Source organism: Corvus hawaiiensis, chromosome 7 (genome assembly GCF_020740725.1).
Source record: "Corvus hawaiiensis isolate bCorHaw1 chromosome 7, bCorHaw1.pri.cur, whole genome shotgun sequence".
In the NCBI taxonomy this organism is placed as follows: domain Eukaryota; kingdom Metazoa; phylum Chordata; class Aves; order Passeriformes; family Corvidae; genus Corvus; species Corvus hawaiiensis.
Genome location: NC_063219.1, coordinates 10,655,173 through 10,679,524, shown reverse-complemented (window position 1 = coordinate 10,679,524; position 24,352 = coordinate 10,655,173).

The following is a 24,352-nucleotide window of genomic DNA, read 5'->3' as shown; positions in this document are numbered from 1 at the left end:
CTGGTGAATTAGTGCTGTTAAATTAAAAACTGCGCCATGCCAGCCCTAGAAACCTGCCTCCTGCTTACTTGGGAGCAGATAAGGAATGACTTCATTTAATCTAATTACAGGGCTGTAAAAGAAAAGGGAACTGAGATATTGCTAAAAATTCTCTAAGTCTCCATTCTCTGATAGATGGAGATACAGAGGAAACTGTTTTTTTATTACCTCAGACGTAACTCTCCTTTGCCCTGGCCACCATTCATTACTGAAATGTACTTATTACGAAATTGCAGCTACATCATTCTAGTGTTTTAGCATAACGAGGTTTTTTTGTTTGTTTCAGATGTTTATGTCATTTTAGCTAACACATCTATCCCCAATGCATCACTGTATCTTGCAATTCAGGCACAGCTCCCAGGGAAGGACCATGATAACAAGATATATATACCTTAACCTCTAGTTCAATTCTGGTTCTAGGTAGTTTTGCACAGTCTGCATGCAATCCTTTAAGAAAGAGGAACCCTGAGAACTCTTTTTGCCACTTGTTTGCCCTGTAGGTGAGCTGCATAACAAGGGTGACTGCCTATTCCTCACAGAAATCTCGTAACTCGTATCCCTTCCAGATTTTATTTTTTTAATAAAAAGGTTTCCATTTTATCCAATCTTCTTTTCCACTGTGACCTTCAGAGCTTTATTCTTTTTTTACCATTTATATCTATTTCTAAATGTAACATCTTAAAATGCAAGTCTACTATGTGGCTACCCATGTGAGTCTTATTCCGGGTCCCAAAAGAGTAACAAAAACCAATTCTGAAAGTTCGGTTTTCATAGCTCCGATATCTTCACACAGCACCTTTTCATTTAGGTGAAATCATGACAAACTTCGGAATCCATCATTTGGTATGCAGCCTCACTGGTATTACAGGTGAGCTGTACTGATTTTCCAAGCAATGGGATAGAAACTTTTTCCTTTTAAATGGATTGGAAGAGCAGAATCTTTCAGCTAATGTCAGTGGACTTGTCCTGTCTCACAAGAACCTGGCCCACCAATATCACTGGAATACCTCGTGCAGCACACTTGCCAATTCCCAAGCTTTCTTCCTTTGGATCGGGGTAAGGGACTCTGTCCAAACTCACACGCATGGCGTGCACAGAATATGGGCATTGAAACTGCATCTCCTAAATAAAAAGCTTAAAAAAGATGAGTATTTTTGTAGTTTAGAGCTATACAAAGACAAGACTATAAAAGGCACCTTGCTGATTTATTGCCATTTAATCTGGCCTATTTCTACTGAGAAAGAAATATCATCTCTCTGCAAATGTTTGTTCTTTATTTAGGAGCAAACATTCAAAGGAATGTTGGCTGAGCCTGACATACAGTTGCTGTGCTATTTGCTTATCTACCAGCTACTTCTTTTCTGGACCAAAAAACCCCTTTTCTAATGTATAGCACACAGGTAAAATTTTCATAAGCAGTCCTATTATCCCTGATCAATTCTCTCTTGTACCCATCTTCTATAGTTTTGATATCTTTAGAGCTGACAAATGGGCTCAGGACTTCAAAGTGTTGCTATGACTTTGAGTCCACCAGCCATATTTGCGCACTTATGTAGATCTGAGTGCTTTTTCTGCTTTCGTGCTCCCTTTTATGGCTTCTTCACTTGCAGATTGCAGGCAATTGCCCTGTTGTATGCCAAGAATTCAATCTTGATAGATACCCATTTGGTGTAATATACACAGAGGGCATCTGTCATGACTTCTCCATATAAATTACACCTAAATTGTGTGGAGAAAGGACATAAATCATTCATTCAGAAAGTCATAGGTAAATAACTGCGTAGTTCTTGAGAATAATACTTTCTCCTTGCTGAAAATTAAAAAATATGTGTTCATATAGTCAACCACATGAAAAAGTTTGTATTCAAGCCTAGACTGAAATATTTATTTGGAAACACACTAGTGCTTGATGTAAGTTTAGTGCAACAGAACATCAATTTGGTTTGTAAGTAATCTAGATTTCACTGTCACTGCATAAGGGAACTTGTGGGAGTAGTGCATCACCAGGAGAAAGGCAGAAGGCACTGCTGGTTTTACTTGCATGAACAGGTATGAAGATGCCAGCTGATGGCTGGTTAAATTTGGCTTGAAGCTCCAAAGATATTATCATTGCAAGACATTGATTGGGTCTAAAATTCTTAAGCTATAAATTTCATTTAACAGCGATACAGGTTTTCTGCTCCAATTCTTTTTCCACATTCATGCTCCACCAGAAAGACCACTCCAGATATTGCATTCTAAACAGGAAGTGTATTTTTCCTTTCATCTGTCACATTTAGCAAAATAAAAAAAGAGCAAAACCCTAAGCCTTTGCACATAAATAGGCTTCACTAAATCATCTCATTACTGAGGAACCACACCAACATCCATTACAATTATTAGATCAGACTATAAGGCTGAAAAACTAAATGTGGCAACTTACTGCTTATATTTCTGTGATATAACCTAATATTATTAATGCTTGCATTCTTCCTCTCATGCCCCTCAAACTCTCCTAAAAATGCCATTTCACATGTAAAGTTTCAATATTACAAAATTGCCTGTTTGATCTAATTTCCAGAATCAAAAATTACTTACTGTTCTCATTGTTTAATATGCTTCCCTAATGAATAAAAAAGACATTTTAATTCAAAGATACTTAGTTATAAAAACTACTTTCATAGTTTTTCCTCTTTTATTAACATTTTCTATTAAAGACATGCCTGGTCTCCAGTTTTACAGGAGCTGTGTGCCACTCCACTGAGGCCACATCCTGCAGCAGCACATGCTGTTCGTGACTTAAGTACCTCTTTTTTATTTCTAAAGCCATCAACAATTATTAAACTCTATGAGAATAAATCTCCTTATTAGCATGATGATTAGAACATCTTAGGTGCAGAAAAATGTCAGCTGCTTGTCAGAAGTCATTTTGAGTGTGCTCCCTTGACCCATTCCCAACTTAAAAGCCTGTTCCTGTGGAACAAGATAGATAATGAATGCAGCAGGAAAACAGCCAGTAAGTGAGCAATACAAGAAATTTGTCTTTCTAATTGAAAGTGCATAAGCTAAAATTATAGTACATTAGCTAACTATCCAAAGTGCTAGAAATGTCATGAGAAATAAATAACTTCATCTTGGAGTGTCTTCCTCAGAGGAACAGAGAACACGGCGCTGCAGAATAAGCCAGAGGAAAAGAAGCAGAGTGAGCTAAGGTCACTTTACTTCTGAGTGAGAAGTCTACATAGGATGCCAATTTGGTCTGATTTGTTTTAAGCTTTCCTGAATCATCACATAGATAAAATCTTAATGATTCTTTCATTCAGACAGACTTAAAAGTATCTATTTTAATTGAGAGAATCTTCCATGAAAGTATTCTGCCACATTGCTGTTTGCACAGTCCTGAGGACAAAATCACTTGGAATTGTGTAAAGGGATCTACTGGCTTTGGTTTTATTTCTAAACTTCAGAAAGACATAAAAGTTGGGAATGAAAACAATGTATTTTAGCAGAACTTTAGTAATAGTAAATCCACTAATGAGGGCAGAATATAAACATATTCATTAAATTTGATAGTGTTGCACAAGGTATTGTAGCAAGGGAAGCTGTAAGATTTGGTGACTATGTTACTGTCCTACAGGACTTCCTTGGAATAATTATGCTGCCATAAAAATGAACACTGATAATAGCCCTTAAGTATACTTTTGAGATAAAACCGAAATAAAAACATTGGTTACATCATATTTATTTATTGTTTAGGCTTTTCCTTCTTAAAACACCAGCCTAGAAACAAGTGTGTCTGATACTGTAAGGGAATAAGCCCTGCCATGTGTTCCTTTTGTAATGTTATAAATACATAGGGAAAACTCTATTAGAATGACTTCATACTGTAATTTAGGGGAGAAGATTTTGACTAGGACTACACTGGGGTCACAATAGTGGTAGTAAGGTACTGCTGTCAAGAAGACATGCTGATACAACTATCATTAAAGTCCTCATCGTTTCACCGATTTTAAAAGTGGGTGGCTCACCGTTCTCTGACAAAATTTACAAGGAAGACTCCTCGTTCTGCCCTTAGAGAAAACCCTCTAGTCTTGCCTTTTCAGATTTTAAATAATCTTGGATTTTACATTTTTGACGTTCACTTTCTGAAATAGCCTGCCAGGTGTCTGAGCATTGCTTTCACAGGCTTGTGAAACATGACAGGTGGATATATTTTTCATATGTGTTCATACTAGCCCCTTATATAACTGAAGAAATGTTTTGTTCAATCCCAGAATAATGCCTATGTTGGGCATAGTTATTTTTATTTTGAAGCTGCCAGCAAACCTGTAAAATCATTCATCCACACAGCGGTAGTTCTTTAGTGCCTTACCTCTTCCCTGCACCCCATTCATCTTCTGTGAGGCTGATAAACATGTCTCCTCTCAAAGATATTATCAGATACTGCCTAAAACACCCCAGGATTCAGCCCAAACACAAAACACCAGGCAAAAAAAAGTTCTGAGAAATCAATTAAAAATGCCACTTTATCTCTAGCTGACATTCTGAGCAGATACAGCTGCAAAAACACTGGAAAGAATTATGTCAAACTCTCACCTGACAGCTCTGACAAGACTGCCCGGGATGAAGAAGCTTTTTTAAACTTCTTGTGCAATAACTTCCTTCTTTGACTACAGCATCTGAGAATGCTAAGAGGGATTCACCAGGTTAGACAACCTCAGAAGTTCTGCCACCCTTTCTGTAACACAGCTCCCGTTCATCCTTTTCTGGAGACCTGAATTCACCATTCACATCGCAAAGGCAGCAGACAAAGAGCCATTCTTTTAATATTAAGACACTTTTCTTCGCATTAGCTCTGCCACAGAGGCCATGTAATTTTGTAAGGAATGTCTGTCTGCACATCTGACATCCTTCTCCACTGCAATCATGTTTATTGTCAAGCCTCTGTGATAAAACTGTAGGAGCAATACAAAGGGTAACAAAAATAAATGTGATTGAGGAGGCTGCTCTGACGTGCAGAAATCAACATGTATCCTCTTCAAATTTGAATGCAAACAGCTGTTTTGCATTTGATGCTGTCTTATCCAAAGAAATAGTAGGACTCTTTCCCCTAAAACTTGAAAGTTGGAAAAATATTAACAAAGACTTAGAATCAGAGATAGAATCACTAAAACTTTGTCACTCCTAGAGAAGTCATGACTCTGAAATCTCTGAGAACACTAGTTAGATTTTATTTTCTCTTTATCAGGTCCCTCTTTCAGCTCTAAGGCCAGCTCCTCACAAGAGTAGGACTAGGGACGAGTAAGACTCGCTGCTATTTTAGTCTCCAAAATCTGCAGTCTCTTCTAAAATACTACTTTTTTTTGGTGCTTATTTGGGACCCCTGCTTTTGTGATTGCAGTTTTATATCATTGCATCTAAAGACATTCCAGAAGAAATCTAAACTCTCCTCACAGCAGCTGTGTAAGGTGTGTGCCAGTTTATGTGGAAAAATTGTTACAAATAGGTGCTACCTCACTCTGCTGAAAATACTAAACAAAGGTCTCTCTCCTATCTTTTATTGTGTGCTGACAGTGCCCTTACACATTCTGATTTTTTTTCTGCAAGGACTCCTTTACATTCTTTGAAAGAACACATAGCTTTTGTAACCAGCCAAAAACAATAAAACTGCCTCTCCTGCCACGAAGCAGGATCTTGTCAAATGAATTTAAGAGCTACAGAAAGCACTGTCTGGCCCAAGCCCACCTTCCCGGATAATACCAGAGTAAGTGATATTAATACCATTGAAAAAGAGAGGAGTTGGTTTAACAGAGATGATGCTTGATTTCCTTCACTCACATTTAAAATGCATTTTATCTTTAAGTTGAGCACATTTCTTTGCATTAGTTTATCTTAGATTAACAGGTACTTGTTTCAGGGAAACATCATTTCAGATCCCTCAAAAGGAACAACTAAATTTTATTATATTTTCCATTAACCATAAGACTTGTGGTAGCACACTGTATGTATGTATTCAGTAGAGGAAACATAAAGCTGGAAAACATTAATTCAGCAAGTATTACATTATGCTATAGAACATTAGTAAATGCAAAAAAAATCCCAAGGAAATAATGGGAAATGAATAGCTTATGATAATTACAGTACTCACACCACACCACCATTAAGCAGAAACACATCAATAAGAAACTGCAACATAACTATTCATTTATGAAATACACTCAATGTTTTAATGCTACAGTGAGCATATAGCATTTATCTTAGCAGTTAAGGTGAATTCCAGCTATTGAATATCCCTTAGTTAAAAATTGTCATTGGATCAGCTTTAAAGCAAACACAGTACAGCTCCTAAACTTTCTGTTGTAGAATTATGAGGAGAGCTCCATACGTGTTCTTTTTAGATAATACCAGGCAGTTTTGAATTAATAACTCAGCCATTTTACAAAGGCTAGCACTCTACATTTACAGAATGCATTCTATTCCATCATGCTGGAACTATATAATTACAGGTGATTTTACAGTTGTTTGTTTCATTTCTCAGACCATGATGGCACTTAGAGTAATGTAATTATTCACCTAATTGTATAATATGGTTGTAATAAAGCATTTGGACTGCTCAGCAATGACAGCTGAGAATGTAGCTCGAACACGTGATATATGTGCAACTTCAAAAATATCCTACAATAAAGGAATTTCTCTCTTAATTTAAAAAGTTTCCCACATCTTAATCGTCATGAGATATTTGACAGAGGCATAATAGGATTAAATAAAAGCCAAACCCCAGATTTTTCCACTTTGAAATAGTTTTGGAATTTTTTTTAAAAATTTATTTTCATTTTCCAACGATGATCCTGATTTAGGGACTGACTCATTGCAGCTCAACCCCAGGCAGGGCTTGCTGATGGCAGAACTCCTCCAAGATATAGGAAATATTTGAACAGGCTGCAACAAAGGTCTACAAAGGTTCCACATGGAGATTTTTGAACTCTGCTGTACAGTTATTTTCATCTAGCATCCCACAATGCTATTTTTCAGCTCTGCTGAGAAAGAAAACATTAAACTGGGCAGAATGCCACTGTAATGTGACTATACTGCTTCCCCTATCTGTGCCTGTAGGAACAAGGTCTCTGTGCTAGAGAACATGCTTCTCTTTCCACTTAGCAGGAAGAAAGGTTGCTGGTCATACCAAAGCTTTTATCCCAAACTCTAATGGATATGAGCACTCTTATCCACCCAACTACAGAAACAGGCCATATTAATTTGATTTAACTGACCAAAGCAGCCTTCAGGGATTGTCATAGCAGTTAGCAGCTCTGTGTTTTCCTTTTGGTCCTTCCCTTGACTACAGAATCTGGAGCTATGAACCACCCTTCTCTCAACACGCCCTTCTGAAAAATACAGGGCAAGTACTAGATCCAGTTGTATCCCTGTATCTGCTCTCTGACTTTAGAGATCTCTGCTAACACACCACCATGCAGGATTTAGTACCTGGAGATCTTTCTGTACCAGTGTTTGTCCTTGATATACTAGGCTCATTTTTGAGAGAAGAAAAAACATTTTCCCAGATGCCTTCTGCTTGCTGACCCATCTTGCCCTCCTTAGAAGTTAACACACATTACACTAACAAGGACTCAGAAAGCTGCAGCTTTGTGCACTGCACAGTCCTTTGGGTGAGTTAGTCAGGAGAGTGTGAGCAGGGTATAGAGCTCATGTGGTTACTTTGTGCATTACAAAAGTTACTAAGCGTTTTTAACACTGTAAATGGCAATATCAGATTCCTGCAGATGGTTCCAGCAGACTGAAAGCAGTTTAGTCCTGTGTTCAGATTGAAGTTGACCTTGCTGGTTTGCCTCTACATGGAATTTTCCTGCCCTGCCTACTGCATATATTTTGTTTCCTGCATTTCTTTGGCTTAATGTGAAAAGACGATTTACATGTCTTTTCTGCCAGTCCTCACCAGAACTTGATATTTTGAAATTTTTCATTGATCATAAGGCAAAGAGAACTCCCCTCTGCATGCTCAACTGCCCCTCTTCACAAAGTTTACTTCTGTACTCGTGCTACTCCAAGTCAGGTGTTTAACTGGAGTCCAATTAAAAATTGAAGACCTTCAGGGCAACATCCCAAACCAGCACAGCTCACAGGACTCTTCACTACCAATGTGCATGTGAGCAGCCAGATAACTCTCCATGATCTCAGTAGAGCAGGATGTGAGCAGGTTAGGGTGCAAGGTATTTCACCTGGCAAGGGCAGGAATAGAGAGCTGAGTAAAACATCATAATCAGTGCACTGCAAATTCAACATTATCTCTGAAGCCTAAGCATCAAGAAGATCATCTAACATGAGGAAAGTAAGTATTTTTCTGTCACTGAACTCCAAAATACAAAGAATCACAATGACTTCTTGGTATTAACACAAATTTCCTTCCTCACAGAACTTTTTGGTTTGTCAGGGCAAGAAACTGCAAGATATTGTTGACCAATAGGTGAATTGCCCTGCATGAAAAAAGGCTACTGGTTGGAAAAATGAGATAAATTCAAATGAGACTTAATTCTTAGCAAAGCTCTAAGCTCTTGGATCTGCTCAAAAGGAAATATTTTGGCCAAAAGTGATCTGGAAGCAAAAAGAGAATACACATTTGGAACACAGCACAATTGACTGATCCTGTGAATGTCTCACTTCTTTCAAGAATTATTTAATTCCAAATCAAACTCTTACATTTTGGATGTCTGTCAAATGCATGTTAAAAATGCCTGTAAAGGGCTAAGCACATAGTGGTTTTTCATTCTGAAAGCAAATAGAACTGAGACATTTACAGCCTTATCTGTGAAAGGGAATTGCCAGCTGGGGAGAGGTATTTGAAACTTAGTGCAACACCATTCAAACAGAATGAAAAACTAGAGCTCCCACCTCTGTACATGATTTCATAGGGTTTTCTCAATCTAAGCAAGAAAGGATTCCTCTTTCTAATTAAAAATATGTTCTGCATAATTATGATAAATGGGAAATAAAGTGAGATTAAATGTGTTTAATCAAGTTAATCATTCACAAGAGAAATACAAAGCTTCATATCAAAGTGATGGGTTTCAACTCCATATCAACTATTTCTGATGATGATAAAATGCTCTATGGAATAAGCCAACTATTCAAATACTCAGCAAAGAAAAAAAAAATAAAGAGAGGAATAATTCACCCAGAAGTGTATCAAAGAATAGAGAAAAACTATTTTTTTGTGCTACAGGATGGGAGCTTTTCCGGCTGGACACGTTTTCCAGCATTTTTTGGCCCCAGCTTGGTAGAAGCCATTGTTTGTGTTCCTACTGAGCTCCAGCTCAGGCTATATTAGAAAGCAACAGATGAGCACAGGCTCCATATTCCCCAAAACAATGCTAGAGAAAGCTGATTTACAAGCAGGACAAGAAAATGTGTATATGTGCACCTGCACAAACACAGTAAGGCCTTTGACAATATTCTGATTTCGGAGGAAAACAAAAACATAAGACAATAAATTTTTCCTTCAACAACTCTTTGCAAAATGCAATAGAGACACAAAAATTAAAAGAATAAAAAATGTGTCCTGTCATTTTAGACAAAATTACTTTTATTTAGAACTGTAAACCACAAGCACTCAACCAAAAACTGGGCAGGCAATCCAGAACCTATTCTCCCATTTAGAACTGGGAAGAAACCTGAAAATAAAATGACAACTAGAAATGTGGCAGACATACTTCTAAGTAGACAAATAATGCTTCCAGGACTCTCACAGGAGGGCAGGGGGAGAACCTGCATAGCAGAAACTTGACCTTGAGTCTCCTGCAGTCCCGATGACTGGTTTACTCTAATATAAAATTTCTCTCTCATACGTATTTTAGCTAAAGATTTATTTATTTTTTAAACCCGGCCTTTGAAAACTGATTTCCCAAATAAAAGATTTCCATTGGAATATTTCCAAGAAAGCGACACTAGAAATTGAACTGATACTCAGTTATTCATGCACACACACATGAGCACAAGGGAACATCTTCCATAAGACCAAGAGACTGAGCAGAACTTTCTGCCACAGGTAAAAGCTGCACTGACCATTCTCCAAAGCATCTGATGTGTGACAAACTGCTGTCAGCTCCAGATGTGATACTGACACAGCAACAGGAGTAAGTCACCAGGATTTTCAAAGTTGTCGTTGATGAAAGGAGCCCATAAGTCTGACCTACCAAGTTGTTCTCCCGTGGTTCATTAATGCCAGAAAAAGAGTCATGGCTCAGGATTACTCAAAATCATCTGCACCATAAAAGGAAGCCTTAAAGAAAGGCTTAATTCAGGGAAAGTAAAAGGTTATCTTCCTGTGTGCCTTGTTGGAAGGACAAATCATAGTCTGAGAGTATAAAAGTCAGTCAGGTAATTTAAAAAGGTAACAAAATCAAGAGATGCCTCCTGCATTGGTGTTTCAGTGTGGCGTAGAGCACCTAATGCAGGAGACAGCTCCACAGTTCAGGGCCCTGCCTTTGGCCAGGATCCAGCCGCCCTCAGATGGGGACTCACCATTTTTTCCAAGGAGAGACTCAATCTTGCACTAAACAGTGACACTGCTCCTCCTTTCCCTGCTTTTCTCACGTGTGCAAGGACCTGCCATTGCAGCAAGGCTTTCAAGAAAACGCCTGCATCTGTTTCTGCTGTAAATGGCATTGATTTTTCAAATTTTTTTCATTAAAAATGCATTTGTAATGGAAACTGCAACAAATCCATAACCATGGAACACAGTTTGATACCATTATTTTTGCTGTTTGAAATTCCCCATTTGTTACTTCTAAAAATAACACAGTCCTGTAATATTTGCCAGAAGTTATTTTGGTGTAAGGTTGTGCAGTTCAAATGGTAGGTCCATCTGGCTCCAGGTTTATTACTCCAGGACAACAGTTTTAGTACAAATTTCATAGGAGAAAGTCAAAACCACAGTGAATTATTGTTGTCCAGAAGGAACCAGCCCATCTGCTCTTCTCAGGATGATAATATGATATCACTTGCTTGCAGTGACATATGGACAAAGGGGAATAAGAACTACACGAAGCAGCTTCTTAATCACCTTCCACTAGAGATAGAGAGAAGCACATTAAAGTGGGAATGTTAAAACTTGTGCTCTGGCACAGGCAAGATAAAACTGGTTGCAGCACTGAGATGAAAACTATTTCACATGGTCCATGGTTGTCCTGCCTTTTAGTCTACTAAGAAAGCATCAGTTCAGAAAAGAAACTGGCATATCTCTTCAAGATTTTCACATTGTTTCCATATACACATAGCCTTAAAAAAATTCAAAAATATTTTGCTATTTAGAAAAACTAATTGGTTTTAGCAATTATCTGGAGTGTTTCCTGGTCCATGTATGTAGTTTCAGATATAAAAAACCTCAGTTACAATTTCATGTGACCTCAGGAAGGAAAAAAAAGAAGGAAAACTAATACAAGATGGATGTTGTATTCATAAAAATTATAAAGCAAAAATCCTTGAGAAGAGAAATGGAACACAAACAGTATTTGATGTTTAACTTGGATGTAACAGGTTAAAAGCCAAAATGGAATTTCCTTTGCATAACAGGAGATTTTCTTATCTGAAATTTAATTCACATTTCAACAATTTGGATTTCTGATATACTCTAGGCATAGCAGAAAAGGTTTGAAAGCTTCCGACAATGTATTCCAAATACCATGATCTTGCTTCACACTGAGAAATATAAGAGTACTTTTCATTGCTGAATTACTTACAAAAGCTATTTTTAGAGATGTTTAAGATGTTGTCAATCCCCCCCTTTGGGAGGAAACTGAGTCTTATTCTCAAGCTGAGTAACAAAAAATTTCTGTTAGGGATTTCCCTCTTAGCAGAAGCTGAGCATTCAAAAATTTAGAACCAAGGGAAACCATCCACGCTGCCAACATTACAAAAGGTAGATTCCAGAACTTTTTCTGTGAGTAGCAAAGCTAGAACAAGTGTCCTTTTAAAGACATGACTCAAATTCAAAATCATACTAAAGTGCAAAATTGCTGTGGAATCAAAGCTAGGTGTAACAAAAGGAAAAGGCAGCCCTCACAGAAGAGCTCCCACTGCAGAGGGGGTTATTACAAAGCTGTGCTGTGCAGAGCAGGATAGAAGGGCATGAAGAAACACATATAATTCAAATAAACTGAGAGCCAGGGTCAGACCTCCCACCCATACCCCCAGTCAGCCTCAGCCCTTGCATGAGCTCCTCTCAACCCCAGGCACTCATTTGTTTTTCAGCACAATCAGCCCAGCTGTAAAGCCACAGTCACCCAGAAATCCCTAAAACAGACTATTTGCTAAACAGTTTATAAGCACCTGGCAAACAGCAAGGTAATAAAGCAGCAATAAAATTGATGAAAACAGGCCACATTGAGCTATTTTAGTTTCCTTGGCAGGGTACCTGACCTGGCAGACATGGGACAGCAGCAGTTGTGATGTGTCCTGAATTCAAGAGGGTTTTCTGGCACTGCCTCAGGTGACAGTTTCCTATGCAATCTCATGAAATAGGGCACAGGTCTTGGAAAATTGTACTTTAAAAGTCATCAGTAGTTTGCTGTCAACATGTAGGACTTAAATTTGGTCTTGAAAAAGGTTCAGCCTCAGGCCCAACTACCTTCAATAATTTCCTTAGTGACTAACATAATAAAATCAAGGAACTAAAACAATTAGAAGGGTTAAAATACTGGGAGTGGCTGCAAGAATTTTCAAGGACAAGCTCAGACTTCAAACTGATTTTGACAAATTGAAGAAAAGGATTTAAAACCAAAAGAGATAAGGGAGATGAAGGCATGCTTAGACAACAATGCTTAGACAATAAAAGGTCTACAAACAAATACTAAATGAAAAATAGTAATCCTGACCAAGAGGGCCAAATCGTTCTCATTGATCACAAACTCAGTGACCAGCTGTGGGGAAAGAGTGCCTCCTAAAAGGCACAGATAGTTGAGCCCAATTTTTGGCACTAGTTTCTACATAGCTTTCTTGGTGAGTTCAAAGAAGATAAAAAAGAGATAAAGAGCTGGAAAGCACCATTTCAAGAACAGCTGAAGGAAAACAGTTTTCTGTAACAGAGGAAAAGTAGAAATTCATGTGGCCTTGCAAGACGAAATAAAAGAGGGTGTTAAGAGGACAGCAGTCAATTGTTTTCCATTTCCACTGGAAGAATGCACTAATTAGCTCAATTTGGACAAAAGAGATTCACTCAAAACATCAGGAAGATGCCAACATGGGAGAAAATTAAAGCACCACACTTCAGTTATTTGCAGAGACTTGTGGAGTTTGCTTCAGACTTCTCCAAAGTCCATTTCTATCAGAAGCACCAGGGAATATTTAACCACCACTGCCAGAAGATCAAAGATGGATTAGGTGATCCCCATGGCTTTCTCGGAAGTCCAGTGCAAACCATGGTGCCATGACTGATATTATGTGAAGGATGCAAAAATACTGCACCAACAGAAATACATTCATTAACTCGTTCCATACCTGCAGGCTTGTTTAGCTTGCTCAAGTGATCTGCAAAATGACACCTATAGTATAAATTAATCTGGATCATATATGATGTAAAGAATTAGCAAATAATGCCATGGATTCATGAGGGGTTTTTAAAACTTCTGCCAGTCCTCAAGTATAAGTATGAAGCAAGATTATTTTTCCAGGATGTTATGGCTCCATCTGGAAACCTCTTCTCCAGCGCTACTTATCCTTCCTTCAAACTGGTGAATTAAAACCAACCAAAGAAAACCCCACATGGCCACTCTAGGGAATGCATGGATTAAATCATAAGCTTTTAAGGGAAAAGCTACAAACAAGACAATGGGTTTGCACCTCTGTAATTGATGTAAAACCACTAATTATACAAGTTGTGTGATCGGCAGCATAAGAACAGGTAGAAGCAGGAAAGTCTGCACTAAAATCATAATGCCAAGAGACAATAGTCTGAAGAAGAAACAGATGTTTGCAATAGTCTGTCTGATGATGGGGACAGGCACTGAAGACTACATCAGAGCTTTGTTCCTACAGCCTTTGTGGAATGTGCTAACAACCAGTAAGACCAGTGAGATACTGCTGCTTTATGAACTCTCCAGCAAAGGGTCCTGGCTTGCTCAGATCCTGCTTAGTTCCAAACCTCTGGTCTCAAGTTAAACCCAATCTGGTGCCTTCCAACTCAACCCATTTTGTGATTCCATGATTCTACTTCAGGAAGCAGGGTGACACACCAGGAAGGGAACCATCATGTGAAACAGACGCTGCTGAGAACCCGACATTCAGATTGCACACATTTTGGGGCACACAAAGAATTACATCCCAGCCTAAGAAGTTGAAGTGCCCTGGGTGGGCTCCCAGAGTTCATCCCCCAGCTTCTTGACGTTCAGAAAGAATCCAGTGTGGGTGCTCCCAAGGGCTCTGCTGTGAGAAATTGCAAAATCCACCCTCTGTATACAGACTTTTCCTTCAGAAGGTCTCTACATACAACACAGTGATCCAGATCTATCTTAATCAGCTTGGGGAAACAAAAATAAAAGAATTACATTACTCAATTACATTTACTACAATATTTGGGTAATTTCCTTTCACATTAAAAATCCTATTAGAGCACCTATTAAAACACAAATTGTGCAATAAAAGTTCTACAAGCTGTTTTTATTTTTAAAGACAACTGCAAATCATACAGTATTGCCACAGCTTAAAAAAGAGCGTTGTTCTGCTTTGAAATTGATGACAGATTTGTCTCCTTCCTGCTGAGGAGCTCTGGAAGCTAGGGGGTGCTGGTAATGCACACAGCAGAGATGCTGATTCTAGCTCAGAATCTTTAATGCATTTGGGACAACAGTAGATCAGTCTTATTCATGCTGATTATACACCTCCTCAATCCATTGTCTTCTAAACTCTCAAGAAGAAATCAGACAAAATTACTTCATCAATAAACTGGAAATACATGTAGAGGATTTTTTTTTTCCTACAGCTGACATAATATCAGTGAAATTCATTTTGAAAGGATGGGGAACTCAATGAGACGAAAAAAAACACACCTCTTACATTTCACTCTTGGTCAAAATAAAATTGGCTTGAAAAAATCTTCGGCTCTCCTTCATTTTAGAATATCTTTAATTTCTTTTCTTTGACTATTAATGTCATGTCAGTACCAGTGATGCCTTGAAGGGGCTACCTAAAAACAGAGGCTAGACAAAATTAAGAGAATAAAAGCAGGTATATTTATTGAAGGGCCTTCAAGGTACACTTTGGGCAGTCAGAGCCTTAGGGCTACACCCAAAATGGATGACCAGGTCATGAGTTTCCATACTTTTATAAGTTTGGTCCATTTGCATATTGGGGATTAATCCTCCAGTTACGATCACAGGTAATAAAGTCATTTACCCCCAGTTTGCTCCACCTTAATCCACTTTGTTTACATATTTTGGGGCCTGAGACAGGAAGGTGTCCTTGAGTTTCAGGCCCAGAGAGGATTTGTTTTGTCTAACCAGAATGGGAGAAAAGTAGCTGACAGGCTGCATGAAGTTTTAGAGTTACACACTAAAGCATTACAGGAAATGGAAAATACAAAAGTTAAAATCTTAAGGCATCACCAGCTTAAAGTTACACTGCACATCAGCCTGGTTCATGCTGCAACCTGCCTCCTAGAAAGAAGCAGTGTTACATGGAGGGGTCCTTTCTGTGATCTGAGTCAACCCCATGGGTTTAAAAAGAAAATTAACTCTTCCCAATAAATGTACTTTTTCTACCTTTAAATTCCAAAGGAAAAGTAAAAAAAAAACTACTCTGAGGGGGTGGTCTTAACAAAGGATATAACTCCTGCAGGGAATGTGCACTGCTTTCACTTGGGCAGTTCTCAGTATCAAGGCTGTTGGGGAAAAGCTGGCTGGTGGCTCAAACTCTTTGTGCAAAACCATGTTTGGAAGTGTTGATCAATACATAAAATACTGTTACCCTTTTGGTTCAACTAATCTCTGTCACTTGTTGAGGATTTAAACAATCAAGTGGAACATGTGGTTTTTGGAGTAAAATTTTTACAGGAAATGCCTTTTTAACTCGCTACCATCACCAAGTTGTTAATATTCCCGGTATGTGGGGATTTTGTTACTTCTTATCAAAACTAGTGTTAAGTAGATGCACAAGTGTTCAATTTTAGAAATCTATTGACCTAAAAATTGCTCATAAACTTCCCATAATACATACTTGGTGGAAAAAAATCCCCAAACATTTTTAGAAAAATTCAACATGATGAAAACCCCTAAGATTATTTTTCTCATGATCAGGGGAATGGATTCTCTTTTTCTTTGACTATCTATATCAAAGGGGAAATTTCAAAACAAACTATAAGTTATATATATTTCAGACAGAAAACTGTAAAACATCACTACAGAAAAATACCTCCTGTTTTAAAAGACATGTAAAACCATTAGTTTTCTGTTTACTGTGGCAAACATGGGAAGAGAGCAAATGAATTTCCTTATAATTACAAAATTTGATCGGAAAAAACTGAACTTTTCTTATTAAGATTTTCACTTCTTTCAGAGTTACTAAAACTCCACTTTCCCACCATATCCTTTTACAGCAGCTGTAGTAACTGCTGCTCTGAAGGCAACTTTCAGCAGTTTTTGAAAGGGTGAATCATCTAGGTATTGAAGAAACTGTCCTCAAGCCAAGATCCACTGTTTTCAATAAAAGTTCAAGCCAACCAGTTTCTCTTACTTCCTGAATATAAAACCCAAAACCAAAAAATTAAAATGTTTTAACTTGCTCTCTACAGTCCATGTGAAGAATGTACTTGAAAACACTTCTGAAGGATGCAGAAATCAAAAAGATTTTCCGGGAACATAGCTTGACAGAAAATCCTAACCTCTTCCTTACACTTAGCTTTTGATTTCTAGTTTTTCAGTCTTAGCACTGGGTAACTGAGAGATTTATCTAGATTAATCACAAAAATATGCTGAGATACACAGGGGTGGAATCAGGTCATAGAGCAGAAACATGTTCCTTGATGGAAGTGTTCTGGACATGGCTTGACAGCACCCTGAACGACTTCACCTTAGGCGCTCTTTGTAAGAGGAGTCTGGACGAGTCTCTGGCAGCCTCTTCCATCCTAGAATTTCCTATGGCTGGGCATAGGTTTCAGACTCAATACCTCTGGTTAATAAAGAATGACTCATTTTGTACCCACGTTGAACCCAAAACAAATTATTTTAGATCCATGGGGAAAAAAAACCTCCAGAACAAATGGGACTGGGTTCTCTGAGGAAACCCCACACTTTGCATCCATGTAAATGCACAATAATAATAATAAAAAAAAATCCCTCTTTAGAACTAGTTTTTTCTTTGTTAAAAGCTCTAATCAACACCCTAGGTTACGCTTTTTAAAAAATAAGCATCAGGGTAAATGGATTAAAGTATTCATAGTTTATTTTACTAGGCAAATTACCTGTATTACTTCATGCTTATTAACCACTCTAACTTAAAAATAACAAGGCTAGATTGTGCCTATGAATCCATTATTGGATTTGTGTCAGCAGGTGTGCTATAAACACCTTAAACCTCACAGAAAATATTGCCAAAACAGCTCCAAAATAGTTGAAAACAAATAATTTTTCCCCTAAGAAAGTGTTTATTGTACACTGGAGTGGCTGCAACCTACCAAAGGATTTTGGATCAGTTGTTTTTGCAGTACTGTTTGTGTTTTCAGAAATTTCTGGAGGAGCTGATCTGGTTCAGGTACACCTTGTTACCCACAGTCAGGTTTTAGATATTTCATATTTTAGTTTTAGGATCACATTTCCAACTTGCACCAATATCTTCAAAAAACAGAGGCCTTTCATGAGTATGGTTACTGGAAAAGGAAGGGGAGCAGCTCCAAGGAGAGAAAATACTCCTTTGTTCTCTCTTCTCTGCCTTAACCCAAACCCAGATTCCTCATGTAAACTACGGAAAAGCAATGTCTGGCGTCCCAGAAAATAATGATTTTATAGAAGTATCGTTGTTGCCATTGATCACTAAGGACATGATTGCAAATGTGCTTCAGTGACAGAGTACACAAACTCTGTCTGTGACAGAAACTGTGTACGTGCTTAAATCTGAAGGGGTTCATTGATTTCTTTGAGGCTGGAATGCTGTGAATTTTGCTAGAAAAAGTTCTGCCACCATACAGGGAGGGTCACTGCACTGAAGTTTGATTTAGCCCAGAAATACACAGGTTGCAGCAGAGATTGATAGAATTTGCACCAAAGCACCCAAGGACACAGGAGCTTGCCTGACCACAAGCACTCAAGACATCCCCTTCCCACAACACTGCTGGTTCCTGGTGGCATCTTTAGCTCAACTGTCACCAGTAAGTTTTCTCCCAGCATTTATTTTTTTTAAAAAATCTAAAATCCACTTCCAAGCCTTCTTCTCCAGGAAGAAACACTAACCCCCCTAAAAATTACTTGCACATAAATCTGCTGAGAGTAGCTAATAAAAAAACATGAGTTTTTTTGCATTCCTTGTGATTCCTTACTGACATTTTCTCTTGCTCTGTAGCAATCCATGAAAGTTAAAAGTCAAGGTTAAAACACAGAACAGAAAAGTGGCATTTTAAAACAATTAATAAAACAGTTAATTGTTTGAGGCTGTTTCTCACAATTAGATATTTGGTGCAGCCCATTCAGAGGTCCACACTACAGCCAGCTGGGGAAGGAAAGATGCATTTAGCAGAACTTGAGGTTCCACTGGAAATAGGCTGACTTGGACTGGAACAAGTTTTACACACAACCTGAACCCCAAATCAATTTTTGCCATGACAAGAGCTGAATCTCAAATCAAATGTCTTGGACCCTAAACATGTGAGTAACAATGTTTATATATGAGGGTCAAACTTGCTAAAAAAACTGCAAAAGTTGAACAATTTTATTTTCCTTGTGTATTCTTGCTGAAACAAAAGAAAGTATGCTTACAAAGCTATAAATACCTGTGGTTTGCAGAGTTCACTGTAGAGTTTCAATAATTACAGGATAGAAATGTAATGGGAAAAGTGTCTTTCCCGAAACAGATGGCAAAGTAATGTATTCTATACAGTTAGCACATTCGAAAGCTCTCTGGGAATTAGTTCAAACAAACTTGGAAAACAAGAGTGTAAGCACAGCCAGGGAGAAGAGTTATAACATTCTACTAATTTGGGAAAAAAGATTGATTGAATAAGAGATCTGGGTCAGTATTACCTACTGCAAAGACTAGAGAAAGTGAAAGAAATTAAAAACTCATGGAAAACTTTCCTAACTCCTGTCCATAGCGCACACACTGCATTAAGAGGCAGAGGCAGGAAGGGTGCAGATTTAGCAAGGCAATTGGAGCCAGTAGTTTCATCTGAGTGCTATCTTTCCTCTCCCTTTGGTGAACGGATTTTGCAAAAAGTTCAAGTAAAGGTGTAAGTCTGAGATGCAAAAAGGGATTAATCTTGTCATAAACATTTTTTCATACATATTTATATAGCATGTGAAAAACTGCTTCAAAGCTGCTCTGCTATATGGAGGCAAAAATGAACTTCCCTGCACAAAGATGAGAGGAAAATAATTTCACATCCATTTTTGACTAAATCTACCATTTCCAGCATCATCACAATTATTCATTCATAAACTTGGTTTCTCCCTTTGCTTCTCTTCCTTCAGTGGTGATGGTCTCCTAGAATCTGCAAGTGGTGTTCTGTGCCATGCCTAAGTACTGCAAAATAAACAAGATTACCCAGCTTTCAGCTTATTTAGCAGCTAAACAACTAGAGGCAGAGCTCTTCTCAAGCACAGTAATTCACCCTGAACAAACTATTATTCAGGAGAGCAAAAAGTTCTGAATGAAGATGATGATGTTCTCAAAGAATGAAGAGTTGATTGAGAGGAGAAGGGAGGAAGGGAAATCTTTGCTTTCTTTTTTCCTTTACAATTTCAATTTGAGACATTAGGTAAGCTCTGATGCAACCTGATCTTTCAGCCTTCTATTTCTAACAGTTTGTATTTCAAGCTCAACTTCTCCTTGTTCTCTCTTTGCAGTTCCCTGCCAGTTACCACAGCAAATGCTCCTTTAACTCACAGAAGTCGCTTATCTCCTCTCCACTGGCGACACAACCCCTCTTTTCCTACTTGTTTTGAAAGCACAATCATGTCTGCACACTTCAGCCTGAGAACAAGCAACTCTGCAAGCTCAGTGTCATACTCCTCTCATCTCCAAATCCAGAGATGCAAAAGCCTATTTTTTTTAAATGGAATTTTTACCACTAAAAATGCCCCAGAAGAACCATTTTACTGATTTTGCCTTATGCTCAAAGTCCTTTTTCTTGACAAGTTAAACATGTCATTTGAATTGTGTATACAGCACATGTGATGTGTTCCCTTACTTTCAGAACTGTGTTAGAGCTGTAGCCAAGCTAACATCTGTGGAGTAACTGTCTAGTTCAGCAACTAGCTGGCTTTTCTTTCATGAAAGAAAGCTCAGAAATATGAGCTATTCTGCTCCAGGGACGCTTTTGCAAGTTTTATGCCTCCTGAAGTAGTATGCCATGACTTATACACTGGTCTTTTTTTTTTCTTTTCCCCCTCCTCCTGTGACAGCTGTTGCACAATTACTCGTGTTCCTTTGTGATTTGTTCCCAAGCCTGAAGTCAAAATTAAGTTGTCAAAGAGTAGTGAATTTGACTTACCAGTTCAGCTCTGGGCAGAAAAGCTGCTCTGTCAAGCTTGACCTGCTATTAAACATTTGTGGCCAAGAGCCAAAAAGTTTGATTCTCTGGAAGTTAATTGTGAGGTTCTGTCTTACCTCCCAACAAATTGCTCAGCAGCTCTGCCCCCACAGGCTCACTTAACAAGCAGGCTCAGTTCATCCAGAGAGATGAGGTTTCACTTCCCTGTGCAGGAACTGAGACTTTGGAAGGTGAGAATCACCCATTCCTGCCTAAGAGAAGCACTAAAGCTTTGTACAAATCAGCAGCTCAGGGATTACAGAAATCTCTGGTGGATTGCTAATCCTATAGAGGAGATCACAGCCTAGAAAACCACAGAAAACAGCAAACTCCTCATTTCTTTTCCTTCCCAGAGGCTAGCTTACTAAGTCTTCCCCTAGATTTTCAGGAAAATAAAAATTAAAACCAGAACCAGAGGACAGCTGGCAAAGATGTGGTTTCATCTAATAACTTCTTACCACTGTGAGAAAGGTGGTTCTCCTCTCTTCCTCCCTTTCTGCCATCCTTTGTCATGCTGTCCTGACTGTGGCATCCACAGACACCTTTCAGCTCATTCAAACTCACTGCACTATTGCAAATCCTGGGACAGAGAAGGTGTGTGCAAGTAAAAAGCCAAAAGAAAGAGAAAGAAACAGAGGGATTCCAATCTCAAGCATGAAAGACATGTTAATTCAGCTTCAAAACCATCTGATATATATTTCTAGGCAGACACTGTGAAGTTTTCTCAAAAATCCATAGGAGGACTGGCTCAATTATCCACTTGGGGAGCCCAAGGTGCCATTACAAAAGCTAGAAGGTAAAGGCCACTGCACAGTAAATATAGGGTGATGTGGGACATGGACACAAGTGCCTGCCTTTGCACCAGCACAGCAGTTTCTTGTATATGCAGTGAAATGGGCCTGACACTTCCAGAGCGCTGGGGAGGACCTGCTAACCCTTCTTGTTTGTCATGAACACTGAAATGAAAAGGTTTTTTCCCCTATCAGAAAAGTCAGCTTTTATTAAATGACTTGAAATACAACTCCTAGTGTCCAGGTAATACCAAATAAAACACAAAGGTTTTACAAACAGCCCTCCTACACCTGTTGTGTCCTCCCAAGGCAGACCCCTCCTTTCAGCTTGGTTTGTCTCCACGCAGGCTGTGTGGACTCTCTCAGAGCCCAAGGATCTGCACAGCACCAGCCACTTCTGGTCCCCACAGTGCTGCAAACTCCCTGCCTGTGAACTCCCACCCCACACTGCTGACCCATGCCACAGGCTTGAGGATTATCCTGCATGAGCACTTCTGCTTATTTTCCATCTCCCTTCCCTCCATCCGCAGGGTCTCAGAGAACCGCCAATGGAGAACTAACCAGTGAAACTGGTATTTCTCTCATGACAAGAGAAATCATTTCTAACTCAGTTTGAGATTTCCCTTAAAAACTCCAAAGCCAAGGAAATGTTTCCTCTTAATCAGTGTGAAATGGCTACTAGTGTTTCCTCCAGAAGTTTTAATAGAATAAAACAGACCCAGGCAGCAGCACAAGCCACAGCAAGTTGCTTCAGCATGTGCGTAACAGTCCCAAAAAGAGCACAGAAGATTCACAGAAAGCAGATGACTGAATTATCCCAGCCTTACTGAAACCTCAACGTAAGAACATAAAATTCTCTCCCTCTACCAGTCCACAACTCATTCAAGTTTTTTGGACCCCATCTTGCTTTGCAAGTTCCACTAACATGTGGCAGCATACTATCTTTGAGATCTGCTCAGCAGGTCTTTCAGGTCCACTTATTTTCCCTGAGATGGTGAAAAGTAGATTGATTTGCACTGATGCTTTGGCCAGTCCCTGTCTCCCCATTTGCTTCTTCACAGATTTTTATGAAAGACATGAACTGCATTGGCTGCCAGACTTTTATGCCTTCATCTGCAACATTTACCATGTGCCTTTCCCAGTTTGAGCTTGTTTACTGCAGTGTCAGTCTCCGCCAGGAAAGGTGAAGGTTATATTATGGCTACACAGATGATTGCCTTGCACTCTGTACTGTCAGTAATGTCTCCTCGTTTGCCATGCAGCTCCCTGAAACACACTTTCCAGGGATTCCTGATGACTTCCCATGCTGTTCGCACTTTGCCATCTGCTGCCCCGACACCACTGTCACAAGGCTTGGGTCTTTTGGTGAGATGGAGCGAGAAAGACTTTTTTTTTTTTCATTTAATGACCCCTTTGTTTCTGTCTGCCTCCAAAGCCACATTTTTTTTCACATTCTGTAGGCTTTCAGAGGGTGTGCTGCAGAAAACAGCTCCGACGTCTACAATGGACGCTACCCAAGTTAAAAATCTTTTGACCAGCACACACAAAAAATGAGAACAAGAGTTCAGGCAAGAACATAACATAAATGATGAAGGAAAACAACCCCCAAAAGGGTCTAACATCACAAAACTGACCTTCTAGTAAAGACTGCTGTGCAGAGGAAGCCGTACTTGTAGTAGAAGAGACAGGTTACAAGCAGCCACTAGGATCAGTGAGACAGGAAAATGCAGAGTCTAACTGAAGAATTAGGAAGGTTTCCATAGCTGCAAAGAAGAATTTGCAAAGCATCAAAGACACAGCCCAAAAGCTGCCTGCAGAGTCGCTGCAAGCAGCCCCAGAGGCTGTGCTTACTGTTACTGCCCAAGAGCAAAAGATGGGGTGACTTTGGTACCCTCCACTTCCTTTTTACAGCTTAATGTCCAATATTCAGCTCTGTTCCACAGCTGCAGCATTGCATGGAGGCCACAGCTCCTCAAAATTTCTTTGGTATAATGATTAAACAGACTGTGATAGACCCCTCTTAACACCTTGACTGAGCTGCTTTTTCAAGGAAAGTGATTTTTTCAATGCTTCAGAGAAATGAGCTGCAGAAGACATCTCCTAAAGGGCTCAAAATTCTTTTGGAAATAAATATGGCCTCCAGATTCTAAGTAGCACATTAAGCAAAAATGTGCTTAAATTTGTTAATTGTGCCCCACAGTCTGTAGGCACTTGGGAAAATACTGGAGTTTTCCAGTACCTATTGAAGTCTGCGTCGCTACACTTTGAAAGTGACTATCAACTGATTTCCCCCAAACTGTTATCATAATCACAATTTCCTTGTGACATATTGCTCAGGCAAATCTGGCACATGAATGGAAATATGTTAATCATGTACAGAGTAGAATATTTTAATGCCAGAATACTGTGTAGATATGTTTGTGCATAAACATATGTAGTTTAGAGGTATACCAGAGAAAAGGGGGTGTCATATGCTACATTATTTCTTATGTCCATTCCTTTTAATTTGGAAGAAAAAGTAGGTTTGAGTCTCATATATCAGGTGTTATTAAAGAGACAGGTTAAAAACACTGAGCACTTAAAACCACTCTCAGGAAAAGTTCAAATAAAATTATCATTAAAGTGTATGAACAAAGTATTTTCTGATGTACCTGCTTTCTAGTATATTCTGCTGCTTCCCTCACCTGCTCCGTGGGTTGCTCTTTATCACACCACACTTTCATCTCAACTGTTTTATTTTATGATTGCTATAAAGATATACAGCAACTTCGAGGAGGTGAGTGGTGACTGAGGGCAGGTT